This window comes from Ambystoma mexicanum, chromosome 5q (assembly GCF_040938575.1).
Source record: "Ambystoma mexicanum isolate Mex_15411 chromosome 5q, UKY_AmexF1_1, whole genome shotgun sequence".
Lineage (NCBI taxonomy): Eukaryota > Metazoa > Chordata > Amphibia > Caudata > Ambystomatidae > Ambystoma > Ambystoma mexicanum.
Genome location: NC_090933.1, coordinates 527,308,004 through 527,325,215, shown reverse-complemented (window position 1 = coordinate 527,325,215; position 17,212 = coordinate 527,308,004). Strand labels below are relative to the sequence as shown.

Sequence of the window (17,212 nt, the reverse complement as noted above, 5' to 3'; positions counted from 1 at the left end):
CCGTTTCCAGACCTCAATCTTCCCTGTTTAGTATTCTGACGCTCTATTGGAAAATATGTCCATCTGGTAAAAATGACAAATGCACTCCAAAGCTGGGCCTTTGGCTCCAAGCAGCGTGCAAGTGGCCTTAAACAGCAGGCAAGCACCTTCTCAATTCAGCTCTCGGGTCTATGGGGTTGGTGTGCAGCCTCTTGATCACAAGCGCAGGTCCAGCGTGAAAGGGCGTGGCAGTGGAGTCACTCTGCTATTAAGACCTAGTTGGCCAATCTTCATTGCAATGGATGGCCATCTGCAGCTTTATTTGTAGCTCCATTACTTTTTGTTTTGGGCAAAAAGGTGACATTGTGATTTTTCCCCTGGCAGATGAAGAGAAGCGACTTTATGCACTACAGGTCCCTGGACAGCCAAGCAAGTGCGAGATAAAGACTAAGCTGTCCTTTAAGATCATTTGCTCAGAAGGGGAATTAGCTCAGATGGTAGAGCGCTCGCTTTGCATGCGAGAGGTAGCGGGATCGATGCCCGCATTCTCCAGCAAGAAACTTTTCTTTCATTTGACTTTTTTTATTCAAAACTCTTAAATCCTCGCAAATGAGGCATGCGCTGCTGGCTTCAGGGTGTTTACTATCATCCCAAAAGTCTTCCGTCCATTTTCTACTATGCCAAAACGTTACACATTTCTGCACCAAGGCTGGCAGCTGGCGTGAAACTATGCAACAGAGAGAAATAAAATGAGAAGCAAGCACCTTCTCTATTCAGCTCTCGGGTCTATGGGGCCCGGCATTTAAAGTCTCCGACCAGCAGGGCACGTTCGGGACTACACAGCGCCCCCCAGCAAAATAATAGCCTGCACCCACCCTCTACTCCCGCATATAACTTTGGCAGAAGTTTGAACAAAATTCCAGGATCCACCCCTGATGGGACTCGAACCCACGATCCTTGGTTTAAGTAGGCCACTGCCTTATCCATAAGGCCACTGGGGCCGCTCAGCCAACAGCTGGAGAGTTCTTTCTTTTCCTCTTCTCTCACTGGTGTCACCTGTACTGGCCCACTGATAACTACAGGAGCATTGGATCACGTCCAAAGCTGCACTGTCCCATAACACGCGTGCAACCTGCACCTGCTTGCACTCGGCTGGACACTTCCGCATTATGGGACACACGTTGGAAAGTGGACTCCGTTTCCAGACCTCAATCTTCCCTGTTTAGTATTCTGACGCTCTATTGGAAAATATGTCCATCTGGTAAAAATGACAAATGCACTCCAAAGCTGGGCCTTTGGCTCCAAGCAGCGTGCAAGTGGCCTTAAACAGCAGGCAAGCACCTTCTCAATTCAGCTCTCAGGTCTATGGGGTTGGTGTGCAGCCTCTTGATCACAAGCGCAGGTCCAGCGTGAAAGGGCGTGGCAGTGGAGTCACTCTGCTATTAAGACCTAGTTGGCCAATCTTCATTGCAATGGATGGCCATCTGCAGCTTTATTTGTAGCTCCATTACTTTTTGTTTTGGGCAAAAAGGTGACATTGTGATTTTTCCCCTGGCAGATGAAGAGAAGCGACTTTATGCACTACAGGTCCCTGGACAGCCAAGCAAGTGCGAGATAAAGACTAAGCTGTCCTTTAAGATCATTCGCTCAGAAGGGGAATTAGCTCAGATGGTAGAGCGCTCGCTTTGCATGCGAGAGGTAGCGGGATCAATGCCCGCATTCTCCAGCAAGAAACTTTTCTTTCATTTGACTTTTTTTATTCAAAACTCTTAAATCCTCGCAAATGAGGCATGCGCTGCTGGCTTCAGGGTGTTTACTATCATCCCAAAAGTCTTCCGTCCATTTTCTACTATGCCAAAACGTTACACATTTCTGCACCAAGGCTGGCAGCTCGCGTGAAACTATGCAACAGAGAGAAATAAAATGAGAAGCAAGCACCTTCTCTATTCAGCTCTCGGGTCTATGGGGCCGGCATTTAAAGTCTCCGACCAGCAGGGCACGTTCGGGACTACACAGCGCCCCCCAGCAAAATAATAGCCTGCACCCACCCTCTACTCCCGCATATAACTTTGGCAGAAGTTTGAACAAAATTCCAGGATCCACCCCTGATGGGACTCGAACCCACGATCCTTGGTTTAAGTAGGCCACTGCCTTATCCATAAGGCCACTGGGGCCGCTCAGCCAACAGCTGGAGAGTTCTTTCTTTTCCTCTTCTCTCACTGGTGTCACCTGTACTGGCCCACTGATAACTACAGGAGCATTGGATCACGTCCAAAGCTGCACTGTCCCATAACACGCGTGCAACCTGCACCTGCTTGCACTCGGCTGGACACTTCCGCATTATGGGACACACGTTGGAAAGTGGACTCCGTTTCCAGACCTCAATCTTACCTGTTTAGTATTCTGACGCTCTATTGGAAAATATGTCCATCTGGTAAAAATGACAAATGCACTCCAAAGCTGGGCCTTTGGCTCCAAGCAGCGTGCAAGTGGCCTTAAACAGCAGGCAAGCACCTTCTCAATTCAGCTCTCAGGTCTATGGGGTTGGTGTGCAGCCTCTTGATCACAAGCGCAGGTCCAGCGTGAAAGGGCGTGGCAGTGGAGTCACTCTGCTATTAAGACCTAGTTGGCCAATCTTCATTGCAATGGATGGCCATCTGCAGCTTTATTTGTAGCTCCATTACTTTTTGTTTTGGGCAAAAAGGTGACATTGTGATTTTTCCCCTGGCAGATGAAGAGAAGCGACTTTATGCACTACAGGTCCCTGGACAGCCAAGCAAGTGCGAGATAAAGACTAAGCTGTCCTTTAAGATCATTCGCTCAGAAGGGGAATTAGCTCAGATGGTAGAGCGCTCGCTTTGCATGCGAGAGGTAGCGGGATCGATGCCCGCATTCTCCAGCAAGAAACTTTTCTTTCATTTGACTTTTTTTATTCAAAACTCTTAAATCCTCGCAAATGAGGCATGCGCTGCTGGCTTCAGGGTGTTTACTATCATCCCAAAAGTCTTCCGTCCATTTTCTACTATGCCAAAACGTTACACATTTCTGCACCAAGGCTGGCAGCTCGCGTGAAACTATGCAACAGAGAGAAATAAAATGAGAAGCAAGCACCTTCTCTATTCAGCTCTCGGGTCTATGGGGCTGGCATTTAAAGTCTCCGACCAGCAGGGCACGTTCGGGACTACACAGCGCCCCCCAGCAAAATAATAGCCTGCACCCACCCTCTACTCCCGCATATAACTTTGGCAGAAGTTTGAACAAAATTCCAGGATCCACCCCTGATGGGACTCGAACCCACGATCCTTGGTTTAAGTAGGCCACTGCCTTATCCATAAGGCCACTGGGGCCGCTCAGCCAACAGCTCGAGAGTTCTTTCTTTTCCTCTTCTCTCACTGGTGTCACCTGTACTGGCCCACTGATAACTACAGGAGCATTGGATCACGTCCAAAGCTGCACTGTCCCATAACACGCGTGCAACCTGCACCTGCTTGCACTCGGCTGGACACTTCCGCATTATGGGACACACGTTGGAAAGTGGACTCCGTTTCCAGACCTCAATCTTCCCTGTTTAGTATTCTGACGCTCTATTGGAAAATATGTCCATCTGGTAAAAATGACAAATGCACTCCAAAGCTGGGCCTTTGGCTCCAAGCAGCGTGCAAGTGGCCTTAAACAGCAGGCAAGCACCTTCTCAATTCAGCTCTCGGGTCTATGGGGTTGGTGTGCAGCCTCTTGATCACAAGCGCAGGTCCAGCGTGAAAGGGCGTGGCAGTGGAGTCACTCTGCTATTAAGACCTAGTTGGCCAATCTTCATTGCAATGGATGGCCATCTGCAGCTTTATTTGTAGCTCCATTACTTTTTGTTTTGGGCAAAAAGGTGACATTGTGATTTTTCCCCTGGCAGATGAAGAGAAGCGACTTTATGCACTACAGGTCCCTGGACAGCCAAGCAAGTGCGAGATAAAGACTAAGCTGTCCTTTAAGATCATTTGCTCAGAAGGGGAATTAGCTCAGATGGTAGAGCGCTCGCTTTGCATGCGAGAGGTAGCGGGATCGATGCCCGCATTCTCCAGCAAGAAACTTTTCTTTCATTTGACTTTTTTTATTCAAAACTCTTAAATCCTCGCAAATGAGGCATGCGCTGCTGGCTTCAGGGTGTTTACTATCATCCCAAAAGTCTTCCGTCCATTTTCTACTATGCCAAAACGTTACACATTTCTGCACCAAGGCTGGCAGCTGGCGTGAAACTATGCAACAGAGAGAAATAAAATGAGAAGCAAGCACCTTCTCTATTCAGCTCTCGGGTCTATGGGGCCGGCATTTAAAGTCTCCGACCAGCAGGCACGTTCGGGACTACACAGCGCCCCCCAGCAAAATAATAGCCTGCACCCACCCTCTACTCCCGCATATAACTTTGGCAGAAGTTTGAACAAAATTCCAGGATCCACCCCTGATGGGACTCGAACCCACGATCCTTGGTTTAAGTAGGCCACTGCCTTATCCATAAGGCCACTGGGGCCGCTCAGCCAACAGCTCGAGAGTTCTTTCTTTTCCTCTTCTCTCACTGGTGTCACCTGTACTGGCCCACTGATAACTACAGGAGCATTGGATCACGTCCAAAGCTGCACTGTCCCATAACACGCGTGCAACCTGCACCTGCTTGCACTCGGCTGGACACTTCCGCTTTATGGGACACACGTTGGAAAGTGGACTCCGTTTCCAGACCTCAATCTTCCCTGTTTAGTATTCTGACGCTCTATTGGAAAATATGTCCATCTGGTAAAAATGACAAATGCACTCCAAAGCTGGGCCTTTGGCTCCAAGCAGCGTGCAAGTGGCCTTAAACAGCAGGCAAGCACCTTCTCAATTCAGCTCTCGGGTCTATGGGGTTGGTGTGCAGCCTCTTGATCACAAGCGCAGGTCCAGCGTGAAAGGGCGTGGCAGTGGAGTCACTCTGCTATTAAAACCTAGTTGGCCAATCTTCATTGCAATGGATGGCCATCTGCAGCTTTATTTGTAGCTCCATTACTTTTTGTTTTGGGCAAAAAGGTGACATTGTGATTTTTCCCCTGGCAGATGAAGAGAAGCGACTTTATGCACTACAGGTCCCTGGACAGCCAAGCAAGTGCGAGATAAAGACTAAGCTGTCCTTTAAGATCACTTGCGCAGAAGGGGAATTAGCTCAGATGGTAGAGCGCTCGCTTTGCATGCGAGAGGTAGCGGGATCGATGCCCGCATTCTCCAGCAAGAAACTTTTCTTTCATTTGACTTTTTTTATTCAAAACTCTTAAATCCTCGCAAATGAGGCATGCGCTGCTGGCTTCAGGGTGTTTACTATCATCCCAAAAGTCTTCCGTCCATTTTCTACTATGCCAAAACGTTACACATTTCTGCACCAAGGCTGGCAGCTGGCGTGAAACTATGCAACAGAGAGAAATAAAATGAGAAGCAAGCACCTTCTCTATTCAGCTCTCGGGTCTATGGGGCCGGCATTTAAAGTCTCCGACCAGCAGGCACGTTCGGGACTACACAGCGCCCCCCAGCAAAATAATAGCCTGCACCCACCCTCTACTCCCGCATATAACTTTGGCAGAAGTTTGAACAAAATTCCAGGATCCACCCCTGATGGGACTCGAACCCACGATCCTTGGTTTAAGTAGGCCACTGCCTTATCCATAAGGCCACTGGGGCCGCTCAGCCAACAGCTCGAGAGTTCTTTCTTTTCCTCTTCTCTCACTGGTGTCACCTGTACTGGCCCACTGATAACTACAGGAGCATTGGATCACGTCCAAAGCTGCACTGTCCCATAACACGCGTGCAACCTGCACCTGCTTGCACTCGGCTGGACACTTCCGCATTATGGGACACACGTTGGAAAGTGGACTCCGTTTCCAGACCTCAATCTTCCCTGTTTAGTATTCTGACGCTCTATTGGAAAATATGTCCATCTGGTAAAAATGACAAATGCACTCCAAAGCTGGGCCTTTGGCTCCAAGCAGCGTGCAAGTGGCCTTAAACAGCAGGCAAGCACCTTCTCAATTCAGCTCTCGGGTCTATGGGGTTGGTGTGCAGCCTCTTGATCACAAGCGCAGGTCCAGCGTGAAAGGGCGTGGCAGTGGAGTCACTCTGCTATTAAGACCTAGTTGGCCAATCTTCATTGCAATGGATGGCCATCTGCAGCTTTATTTGTAGCTCCATTACTTTTTGTTTTGGGCAAAAAGGTGACATTGTGATTTTTCCCCTGGCAGATGAAGAGAAGCGACTTTATGCACTACAGGTCCCTGGACAGCCAAGCAAGTGCGAGATAAAGACTAAGCTGTCCTTTAAGATCATTCGCTCAGAAGGGGAATTAGCTCAGATGGTAGAGCGCTCGCTTTGCATGCGAGAGGTAGCGGGATCAATGCCCGCATTCTCCAGCAAGAAACTTTTCTTTCATTTGACTTTTTTTATTCAAAACTCTTAAATCCTCGCAAATGAGGCATGCGCTGCTGGCTTCAGGGTGTTTACTATCATCCCAAAAGTCTTCCGTCCATTTTCTACTATGCCAAAACGTTACACATTTCTGCACCAAGGCTGGCAGCTCGCGTGAAACTATGCAACAGAGAGAAATAAAATGAGAAGCAAGCACCTTCTCTATTCAGCTCTCGGGTCTATGGGGCCGGCATTTAAAGTCTCCGACCAGCAGGGCACGTTCGGGACTACACAGCGCCCCCCAGCAAAATAATAGCCTGCACCCACCCTCTACTCCCGCATATAACTTTGGCAGAAGTTTGAACAAAATTCCAGGATCCACCCCTGATGGGACTCGAACCCACGATCCTTGGTTTAAGTAGGCCACTGCCTTATCCATAAGGCCACTGGGGCCGCTCAGCCAACAGCTCGAGAGTTCTTTCTTTTCCTCTTCTCTCACTGGTGTCACCTGTACTGGCCCACTGATAACTACAGGAGCATTGGATCACGTCCAAAGCTGCACTGTCCCATAACACGCGTGCAACCTGCACCTGCTTGCACTCGGCTGGACACTTCCGCTTTATGGGACACACGTTGGAAAGTGGACTCCGTTTCCAGACCTCAATCTTCCCTGTTTAGTATTCTGACGCTCTATTGGAAAATATGTCCATCTGGTAAAAATGACAAATGCACTCCAAAGCTGGGCCTTTGGCTCCAAGCAGCGTGCAAGTGGCCTTAAACAGCAGGCAAGCACCTTCTCAATTCAGCTCTCAGGTCTATGGGGTTGGTGTGCAGCCTCTTGATCACAAGCGCAGGTCCAGCGTGAAAGGGCGTGGCAGTGGAGTCACTCTGCTATTAAGACCTAGTTGGCCAATCTTCATTGCAATGGATGGCCATCTGCAGCTTTATTTGTAGCTCCATTACTTTTTGTTTTGGGCAAAAAGGTGACATTGTGATTTTTCCCCTGGCAGATGAAGAGAAGCGACTTTATGCACTACAGGTCCCTGGACAGCCAAGCAAGTGCGAGATAAAGACTAAGCTGTCCTTTAAGATCATTCGCTCAGAAGGGGAATTAGCTCAGATGGTAGAGCGCTCGCTTTGCATGCGAGAGGTAGCGGGATCGATGCCCGCATTCTCCAGCAAGAAACTTTTCTTTCATTTGACTTTTTTTATTCAAAACTCTTAAATCCTCGCAAATGAGGCATGCGCTGCTGGCTTCAGGGTGTTTACTATCATCCCAAAAGTCTTCCGTCCATTTTCTACTATGCCAAAACGTTACACATTTCTGCACCAAGGCTGGCAGCTGGCGTGAAACTATGCAACAGAGAGAAATAAAATGAGAAGCAAGCACCTTCTCTATTCAGCTCTCGGGTCTATGGGGCCGGCATTTAAAGTCTCCGACCAGCAGGCACGTTCGGGACTACACAGCGCCCCCCAGCAAAATAATAGCCTGCACCCACCCTCTACTCCCGCATATAACTTTGGCAGAAGTTTGAACAAAATTCCAGGATCCACCCCTGATGGGACTCGAACCCACGATCCTTGGTTTAAGTAGGCCACTGCCTTATCCATAAGGCCACTGGGGCCGCTCAGCCAACAGCTCGAGAGTTCTTTCTTTTCCTCTTCTCTCACTGGTGTCACCTGTACTGGCCCACTGATAACTACAGGAGCATTGGATCACGTCCAAAGCTGCACTGTCCCATAACACGCGTGCAACCTGCACCTGCTTGCACTCGGCTGGACACTTCCGCTTTATGGGACACACGTTGGAAAGTGGACTCCGTTTCCAGACCTCAATCTTCCCTGTTTAGTATTCTGACGCTCTATTGGAAAATATGTCCATCTGGTAAAAATGACAAATGCACTCCAAAGCTGGGCCTTTGGCTCCAAGCAGCGTGCAAGTGGCCTTAAACAGCAGGCAAGCACCTTCTCAATTCAGCTCTCGGGTCTATGGGGTTGGTGTGCAGCCTCTTGATCACAAGCGCAGGTCCAGCGTGAAAGGGCGTGGCAGTGGAGTCACTCTGCTATTAAAACCTAGTTGGCCAATCTTCATTGCAATGGATGGCCATCTGCAGCTTTATTTGTAGCTCCATTACTTTTTGTTTTGGGCAAAAAGGTGACATTGTGATTTTTCCCCTGGCAGATGAAGAGAAGCGACTTTATGCACTACAGGTCCCTGGACAGCCAAGCAAGTGCGAGATAAAGACTAAGCTGTCCTTTAAGATCACTTGCACAGAAGGGGAATTAGCTCAGATGGTAGAGCGCTCGCTTTGCATGCGAGAGGTAGCGGGATCGATGCCCGCATTCTCCAGCAAGAAACTTTTCTTTCATTTGACTTTTTTTATTCAAAACTCTTAAATCCTCGCAAATGAGGCATGCGCTGCTGGCTTCAGGGTGTTTACTATCATCCCAAAAGTCTTCCGTCCATTTTCTACTATGCCAAAACGTTACACATTTCTGCACCAAGGCTGGCAGCTGGCGTGAAACTATGCAACAGAGAGAAATAAAATGAGAAGCAAGCACCTTCTCTATTCAGCTCTCGGGTCTATGGGGCCGGCATTTAAAGTCTCCGACCAGCAGGCACGTTCGGGACTACACAGCGCCCCCCAGCAAAATAATAGCCTGCACCCACCCTCTACTCCCGCATATAACTTTGGCAGAAGTTTGAACAAAATTCCAGGATCCACCCCTGATGGGACTCGAACCCACGATCCTTGGTTTAAGTAGGCCACTGCCTTATCCATAAGGCCACTGGGGCCGCTCAGCCAACAGCTCGAGAGTTCTTTCTTTTCCTCTTCTCTCACTGGTGTCACCTGTACTGGCCCACTGATAACTACAGGAGCATTGGATCACGTCCAAAGCTGCACTGTCCCATAACACGCGTGCAACCTGCACCTGCTTGCACTCGGCTGGACACTTCCGCATTATGGGACACACGTTGGAAAGTGGACTCCGTTTCCAGACCTCAATCTTCCCTGTTTAGTATTCTGACGCTCTATTGGAAAATATGTCCATCTGGTAAAAATGACAAATGCACTCCAAAGCTGGGCCTTTGGCTCCAAGCAGCGTGCAAGTGGCCTTAAACAGCAGGCAAGCACCTTCTCAATTCAGCTCTCGGGTCTATGGGGTTGGTGTGCAGCCTCTTGATCACAAGCGCAGGTCCAGCGTGAAAGGGCGTGGCAGTGGAGTCACTCTGCTATTAAGACCTAGTTGGCCAATCTTCATTGCAATGGATGGCCATCTGCAGCTTTATTTGTAGCTCCATTACTTTTTGTTTTGGGCAAAAAGGTGACATTGTGATTTTTCCCCTGGCAGATGAAGAGAAGCGACTTTATGCACTACAGGTCCCTGGACAGCCAAGCAAGTGCGAGATAAAGACTAAGCTGTCCTTTAAGATCATTTGCTCAGAAGGGGAATTAGCTCAGATGGTAGAGCGCTCGCTTTGCATGCGAGAGGTAGCGGGATCGATGCCCGCATTCTCCAGCAAGAAACTTTTCTTTCATTTGACTTTTTTTATTCAAAACTCTTAAATCCTCGCAAATGAGGCATGCGCTGCTGGCTTCAGGGTGTTTACTATCATCCCAAAAGTCTTCCGTCCATTTTCTACTATGCCAAAACGTTACACATTTCTGCACCAAGGCTGGCAGCTGGCGTGAAACTATGCAACAGAGAGAAATAAAATGAGAAGCAAGCACCTTCTCTATTCAGCTCTCGGGTCTATGGGGCCGGCATTTAAAGTCTCCGACCAGCAGGCACGTTCGGGACTACACAGCGCCCCCCAGCAAAATAATAGCCTGCACCCACCCTCTACTCCCGCATATAACTTTGGCAGAAGTTTGAACAAAATTCCAGGATCCACCCCTGATGGGACTCGAACCCACGATCCTTGGTTTAAGTAGGCCACTGCCTTATCCATAAGGCCACTGGGGCCGCTCAGCCAACAGCTCGAGAGTTCTTTCTTTTCCTCTTCTCTCACTGGTGTCACCTGTACTGGCCCACTGATAACTACAGGAGCATTGGATCACGTCCAAAGCTGCACTGTCCCATAACACGCGTGCAACCTGCACCTGCTTGCACTCGGCTGGACACTTCCGCTTTATGGGACACACGTTGGAAAGTGGACTCCGTTTCCAGACCTCAATCTTCCCTGTTTAGTATTCTGACGCTCTATTGGAAAATATGTCCATCTGGTAAAAATGACAAATGCACTCCAAAGCTGGGCCTTTGGCTCCAAGCAGCGTGCAAGTGGCCTTAAACAGCAGGCAAGCACCTTCTCAATTCAGCTCTCGGGTCTATGGGGTTGGTGTGCAGCCTCTTGATCACAAGCGCAGGTCCAGCGTGAAAGGGCGTGGCAGTGGAGTCACTCTGCTATTAAAACCTAGTTGGCCAATCTTCATTGCAATGGATGGCCATCTGCAGCTTTATTTGTAGCTCCATTACTTTTTGTTTTGGGCAAAAAGGTGACATTGTGATTTTTCCCCTGGCAGATGAAGAGAAGCGACTTTATGCACTACAGGTCCCTGGACAGCCAAGCAAGTGCGAGATAAAGACTAAGCTGTCCTTTAAGATCACTTGCGCAGAAGGGGAATTAGCTCAGATGGTAGAGCGCTCGCTTTGCATGCGAGAGGTAGCGGGATCGATGCCCGCATTCTCCAGCAAGAAACTTTTCTTTCATTTGACTTTTTTTATTCAAAACTCTTAAATCCTCGCAAATGAGGCATGCGCTGCTGGCTTCAGGGTGTTTACTATCATCCCAAAAGTCTTCCGTCCATTTTCTACTATGCCAAAACGTTACACATTTCTGCACCAAGGCTGGCAGCTGGCGTGAAACTATGCAACAGAGAGAAATAAAATGAGAAGCAAGCACCTTCTCTATTCAGCTCTCGGGTCTATGGGGCCGGCATTTAAAGTCTCCGACCAGCAGGGCACGTTCGGGACTACACAGCGCCCCCCAGCAAAATAATAGCCTGCACCCACCCTCTACTCCCGCATATAACTTTGGCAGAAGTTTGAACAAAATTCCAGGATCCACCCCTGATGGGACTCGAACCCACGATCCTTGGTTTAAGTAGGCCACTGCCTTATCCATAAGGCCACTGGGGCCGCTCAGCCAACAGCTCGAGAGTTCTTTCTTTTCCTCTTCTCTCACTGGTGTCACCTGTACTGGCCCACTGATAACTACAGGAGCATTGGATCACGTCCAAAGCTGCACTGTCCCATAACACGCGTGCAACCTGCACCTGCTTGCACTCGGCTGGACACTTCCGCTTTATGGGACACACGTTGGAAAGTGGACTCCGTTTCCAGACCTCAATCTTCCCTGTTTAGTATTCTGACGCTCTATTGGAAAATATGTCCATCTGGTAAAAATGACAAATGCACTCCAAAGCTGGGCCTTTGGCTCCAAGCAGCGTGCAAGTGGCCTTAAACAGCAGGCAAGCACCTTCTCAATTCAGCTCTCGGGTCTATGGGGTTGGTGTGCAGCCTCTTGATCACAAGCGCAGGTCCAGCGTGAAAGGGCGTGGCAGTGGAGTCACTCTGCTATTAAGACCTAGTTGGCCAATCTTCATTGCAATGGATGGCCATCTGCAGCTTTATTTGTAGCTCCATTACTTTTTGTTTTGGGCAAAAAGGTGACATTGTGATTTTTCCCCTGGCAGATGAAGAGAAGCGACTTTATGCACTACAGGTCCCTGGACAGCCAAGCAAGTGCGAGATAAAGACTAAGCTGTCCTTTAAGATCACTTGCGCAGAAGGGGAATTAGCTCAGATGGTAGAGCGCTCGCTTTGCATGCGAGAGGTAGCGGGATCGATGCCCGCATTCTCCAGCAAGAAACTTTTCTTTCATTTGACTTTTTTTATTCAAAACTCTTAAATCCTCGCAAATGAGGCATGCGCTGCTGGCTTCAGGGTGTTTACTATCATCCCAAAAGTCTTCCGTCCATTTTCTACTATGCCAAAACGTTACACATTTCTGCACCAAGGCTGGCAGCTGGCGTGAAACTATGCAACAGAGAGAAATAAAATGAGAAGCAAGCACCTTCTCTATTCAGCTCTCGGGTCTATGGGGCCGGCATTTAAAGTCTCCGACCAGCAGGCACGTTCGGGACTACACAGCGCCCCCCAGCAAAATAATAGCCTGCACCCACCCTCTACTCCCGCATATAACTTTGGCAGAAGTTTGAACAAAATTCCAGGATCCACCCCTGATGGGACTCGAACCCACGATCCTTGGTTTAAGTAGGCCACTGCCTTATCCATAAGGCCACTGGGGCCGCTCAGCCAACAGCTGGAGAGTTCTTTCTTTTCCTCTTCTCTCACTGGTGTCACCTGTACTGGCCCACTGATAACTACAGGAGCATTGGATCACGTCCAAAGCTGCACTGTCCCATAACACGCGTGCAACCTGCACCTGCTTGCACTCGGCTGGACACTTCCGCATTATGGGACACACGTTGGAAAGTGGACTCCGTTTCCAGACCTCAATCTTACCTGTTTAGTATTCTGACGCTCTATTGGAAAATATGTCCATCTGGTAAAAATGACAAATGCACTCCAAAGCTGGGCCTTTGGCTCCAAGCAGCGTGCAAGTGGCCTTAAACAGCAGGCAAGCACCTTCTCAATTCAGCTCTCAGGTCTATGGGGTTGGTGTGCAGCCTCTTGATCACAAGCGCAGGTCCAGCGTGAAAGGGCGTGGCAGTGGAGTCACTCTGCTATTAAGACCTAGTTGGCCAATCTTCATTGCAATGGATGGCCATCTGCAGCTTTATTTGTAGCTCCATTACTTTTTGTTTTGGGCAAAAAGGTGACATTGTGATTTTTCCCCTGGCAGATGAAGAGAAGCGACTTTATGCACTACAGGTCCCTGGACAGCCAAGCAAGTGCGAGATAAAGACTAAGCTGTCCTTTAAGATCATTCGCTCAGAAGGGGAATTAGCTCAGATGGTAGAGCGCTCGCTTTGCATGCGAGAGGTAGCGGGATCGATGCCCGCATTCTCCAGCAAGAAACTTTTCTTTCATTTGACTTTTTTTATTCAAAACTCTTAAATCCTCGCAAATGAGGCATGCGCTGCTGGCTTCAGGGTGTTTACTATCATCCCAAAAGTCTTCCGTCCATTTTCTACTATGCCAAAACGTTACACATTTCTGCACCAAGGCTGGCAGCTCGCGTGAAACTATGCAACAGAGAGAAATAAAATGAGAAGCAAGCACCTTCTCTATTCAGCTCTCGGGTCTATGGGGCCGGCATTTAAAGTCTCCGACCAGCAGGGCACGTTCGGGACTACACAGCGCCCCCCAGCAAAATAATAGCCTGCACCCACCCTCTACTCCCGCATATAACTTTGGCAGAAGTTTGAACAAAATTCCAGGATCCACCCCTGATGGGACTCGAACCCACGATCCTTGGTTTAAGTAGGCCACTGCCTTATCCATAAGGCCACTGGGGCCGCTCAGCCAACAGCTCGAGAGTTCTTTCTTTTCCTCTTCTCTCACTGGTGTCACCTGTACTGGCCCACTGATAACTACAGGAGCATTGGATCACGTCCAAAGCTGCACTGTCCCATAACACGCGTGCAACCTGCACCTGCTTGCACTCGGCTGGACACTTCCGCATTATGGGACACACGTTGGAAAGTGGACTCCGTTTCCAGACCTCAATCTTCCCTGTTTAGTATTCTGACGCTCTATTGGAAAATATGTCCATCTGGTAAAAATGACAAATGCACTCCAAAGCTGGGCCTTTGGCTCCAAGCAGCGTGCAAGTGGCCTTAAACAGCAGGCAAGCACCTTCTCAATTCAGCTCTCGGGTCTATGGGGTTGGTGTGCAGCCTCTTGATCACAAGCGCAGGTCCAGCGTGAAAGGGCGTGGCAGTGGAGTCACTCTGCTATTAAGACCTAGTTGGCCAATCTTCATTGCAATGGATGGCCATCTGCAGCTTTATTTGTAGCTCCATTACTTTTTGTTTTGGGCAAAAAGGTGACATTGTGATTTTTCCCCTGGCAGATGAAGAGAAGCGACTTTATGCACTACAGGTCCCTGGACAGCCAAGCAAGTGCGAGATAAAGACTAAGCTGTCCTTTAAGATCATTTGCTCAGAAGGGGAATTAGCTCAGATGGTAGAGCGCTCGCTTTGCATGCGAGAGGTAGCGGGATCGATGCCCGCATTCTCCAGCAAGAAACTTTTCTTTCATTTGACTTTTTTTATTCAAAACTCTTAAATCCTCGCAAATGAGGCATGCGCTGCTGGCTTCAGGGTGTTTACTATCATCCCAAAAGTCTTCCGTCCATTTTCTACTATGCCAAAACGTTACACATTTCTGCACCAAGGCTGGCAGCTGGCGTGAAACTATGCAACAGAGAGAAATAAAATGAGAAGCAAGCACCTTCTCTATTCAGCTCTCGGGTCTATGGGGCCGGCATTTAAAGTCTCCGACCAGCAGGCACGTTCGGGACTACACAGCGCCCCCCAGCAAAATAATAGCCTGCACCCACCCTCTACTCCCGCATATAACTTTGGCAGAAGTTTGAACAAAATTCCAGGATCCACCCCTGATGGGACTCGAACCCACGATCCTTGGTTTAAGTAGGCCACTGCCTTATCCATAAGGCCACTGGGGCCGCTCAGCCAACAGCTCGAGAGTTCTTTCTTTTCCTCTTCTCTCACTGGTGTCACCTGTACTGGCCCACTGATAACTACAGGAGCATTGGATCACGTCCAAAGCTGCACTGTCCCATAACACGCGTGCAACCTGCACCTGCTTGCACTCGGCTGGACACTTCCGCTTTATGGGACACACGTTGGAAAGTGGACTCCGTTTCCAGACCTCAATCTTCCCTGTTTAGTATTCTGACGCTCTATTGGAAAATATGTCCATCTGGTAAAAATGACAAATGCACTCCAAAGCTGGGCCTTTGGCTCCAAGCAGCGTGCAAGTGGCCTTAAACAGCAGGCAAGCACCTTCTCAATTCAGCTCTCGGGTCTATGGGGTTGGTGTGCAGCCTCTTGATCACAAGCGCAGGTCCAGCGTGAAAGGGCGTGGCAGTGGAGTCACTCTGCTATTAAAACCTAGTTGGCCAATCTTCATTGCAATGGATGGCCATCTGCAGCTTTATTTGTAGCTCCATTACTTTTTGTTTTGGGCAAAAAGGTGACATTGTGATTTTTCCCCTGGCAGATGAAGAGAAGCGACTTTATGCACTACAGGTCCCTGGACAGCCAAGCAAGTGCGAGATAAAGACTAAGCTGTCCTTTAAGATCATTTGCTCAGAAGGGGAATTAGCTCAGATGGTAGAGCGCTCGCTTTGCATGCGAGAGGTAGCGGGATCGATGCCCGCATTCTCCAGCAAGAAACTTTTCTTTCATTTGACTTTTTTTATTCAAAACTCTTAAATCCTCGCAAATGAGGCATGCGCTGCTGGCTTCAGGGTGTTTACTATCATCCCAAAAGTCTTCCGTCCATTTTCTACTATGCCAAAACGTTACACATTTCTGCACCAAGGCTGGCAGCTGGCGTGAAACTATGCAACAGGGAGAAATAAAATGAGAAGCAAGCACCTTCTCTATTCAGCTCTCGGGTCTATGGGGCCGGCATTTAAAGTCTCCGACCAGCAGGGCACGTTCGGGACTACACAGCGCCCCCCAGCAAAATAATAGCCTGCACCCACCCTCTACTCCCGCATATAACTTTGGCAGAAGTTTGAACAAAATTCCAGGATCCACCCCTGATGGGACTCGAACCCACGATCCTTGGTTTAAGTAGGCCACTGCCTTATCCATAAGGCCACTGGGGCCGCTCAGCCAACAGCTGGAGAGTTCTTTCTTTTCCTCTTCTCTCACTGGTGTCACCTGTACTGGCCCACTGATAACTACAGGAGCATTGGATCACGTCCAAAGCTGCACTGTCCCATAACACGCGTGCAACCTGCACCTGCTTGCACTCGGCTGGACACTTCCGCATTATGGGACACACGTTGGAAAGTGGACTCCGTTTCCAGACCTCAATCTTCCCTGTTTAGTATTCTGACGCTCTATTGGAAAATATGTCCATCTGGTAAAAATGACAAATGCACTCCAAAGCTGGGCCTTTGGCTCCAAGCAGCGTGCAAGTGGCCTTAAACAGCAGGCAAGCACCTTCTCAATTCAGCTCTCAGGTCTATGGGGTTGGTGTGCAGCCTCTTGATCACAAGCGCAGGTCCAGCGTGAAAGGGCGTGGCAGTGGAGTCACTCTGCTATTAAGACCTAGTTGGCCAATCTTCATTGCAATGGATGGCCATCTGCAGCTTTATTTGTAGCTCCATTACTTTTTGTTTTGGGCAAAAAGGTGACATTGTGATTTTTCCCCTGGCAGATGAAGAGAAGCGACTTTATGCACTACAGGTCCCTGGACAGCCAAGCAAGTGCGAGATAAAGACTAAGCTGTCCTTTAAGATCATTCGCTCAGAAGGGGAATTAGCTCAGATGGTAGAGCGCTCGCTTTGCATGCGAGAGGTAGCGGGATCGATGCCCGCATTCTCCAGCAAGAAACCTTTCTTTCATTTGACTTTTTTTATTCAAAACTCTTAAATCCTCGCAAATGAGGCATGCGCTGCTGGCTTCAGGGTGTTTACTATCATCCCAAAAGTCTTCCGTCCATTTTCTACTATGCCAAAACGTTACACATTTCTGCACCAAGGCTGGCAGCTGGCGTGAAACTATGCAACAGAGAGAAATAAAATGAGAAGCAAGCACCTTCTCTATTCAGCTCTCGGGTCTATGGGGCCGGCATTTAAAGTCTCCGACCA

The 17,212-nt window shown here is 48.9% G+C and overlaps 15 non-coding genes across 15 annotated transcripts; all 15 read left to right on the top strand.

The window, feature by feature from the left end:
• Positions 1-458: 458 nt before the first annotated feature.
• Positions 459-531, top strand: TRNAA-UGC (transfer RNA alanine (anticodon UGC)). Its single transcript has one exon. It is a non-coding gene; the product is annotated as a tRNA-Ala (tRNA).
• A 1,101-nt stretch (positions 532-1,632) lies between these two features.
• Positions 1,633-1,705, top strand: TRNAA-UGC (transfer RNA alanine (anticodon UGC)). The gene has a single exon. It is a non-coding gene; the product is annotated as a tRNA-Ala (tRNA).
• Positions 1,706-2,805: 1,100 nt separating this feature from the next.
• Positions 2,806-2,878, top strand: TRNAA-UGC (transfer RNA alanine (anticodon UGC)). Its single transcript has one exon. It is a non-coding gene; the product is annotated as a tRNA-Ala (tRNA).
• A 1,100-nt stretch (positions 2,879-3,978) lies between these two features.
• On the top strand, positions 3,979-4,051 carry TRNAA-UGC (transfer RNA alanine (anticodon UGC)). The gene has a single exon. It is a non-coding gene; the product is annotated as a tRNA-Ala (tRNA).
• Positions 4,052-5,150: 1,099 nt separating this feature from the next.
• On the top strand, positions 5,151-5,223 carry TRNAA-UGC (transfer RNA alanine (anticodon UGC)). The gene has a single exon. It is a non-coding gene; the product is annotated as a tRNA-Ala (tRNA).
• Positions 5,224-6,322: 1,099 nt separating this feature from the next.
• Positions 6,323-6,395, top strand: TRNAA-UGC (transfer RNA alanine (anticodon UGC)). Its single transcript has one exon. It is a non-coding gene; the product is annotated as a tRNA-Ala (tRNA).
• A 1,100-nt stretch (positions 6,396-7,495) lies between these two features.
• TRNAA-UGC (transfer RNA alanine (anticodon UGC)) lies at positions 7,496-7,568 on the top strand. Its single transcript has one exon. It is a non-coding gene; the product is annotated as a tRNA-Ala (tRNA).
• Positions 7,569-8,667: 1,099 nt separating this feature from the next.
• On the top strand, positions 8,668-8,740 carry TRNAA-UGC (transfer RNA alanine (anticodon UGC)). Its single transcript has one exon. It is a non-coding gene; the product is annotated as a tRNA-Ala (tRNA).
• A 1,099-nt stretch (positions 8,741-9,839) lies between these two features.
• TRNAA-UGC (transfer RNA alanine (anticodon UGC)) lies at positions 9,840-9,912 on the top strand. Its single transcript has one exon. It is a non-coding gene; the product is annotated as a tRNA-Ala (tRNA).
• Positions 9,913-11,011: 1,099 nt separating this feature from the next.
• Positions 11,012-11,084, top strand: TRNAA-UGC (transfer RNA alanine (anticodon UGC)). Its single transcript has one exon. It is a non-coding gene; the product is annotated as a tRNA-Ala (tRNA).
• A 1,100-nt stretch (positions 11,085-12,184) lies between these two features.
• On the top strand, positions 12,185-12,257 carry TRNAA-UGC (transfer RNA alanine (anticodon UGC)). Its single transcript has one exon. It is a non-coding gene; the product is annotated as a tRNA-Ala (tRNA).
• A 1,099-nt stretch (positions 12,258-13,356) lies between these two features.
• TRNAA-UGC (transfer RNA alanine (anticodon UGC)) lies at positions 13,357-13,429 on the top strand. The gene has a single exon. It is a non-coding gene; the product is annotated as a tRNA-Ala (tRNA).
• Positions 13,430-14,529: 1,100 nt separating this feature from the next.
• Positions 14,530-14,602, top strand: TRNAA-UGC (transfer RNA alanine (anticodon UGC)). Its single transcript has one exon. It is a non-coding gene; the product is annotated as a tRNA-Ala (tRNA).
• Positions 14,603-15,701: 1,099 nt separating this feature from the next.
• On the top strand, positions 15,702-15,774 carry TRNAA-UGC (transfer RNA alanine (anticodon UGC)). Its single transcript has one exon. It is a non-coding gene; the product is annotated as a tRNA-Ala (tRNA).
• Positions 15,775-16,874: 1,100 nt separating this feature from the next.
• Positions 16,875-16,947, top strand: TRNAA-UGC (transfer RNA alanine (anticodon UGC)). The gene has a single exon. It is a non-coding gene; the product is annotated as a tRNA-Ala (tRNA).
• Positions 16,948-17,212: the final 265 nt, after the last annotated feature.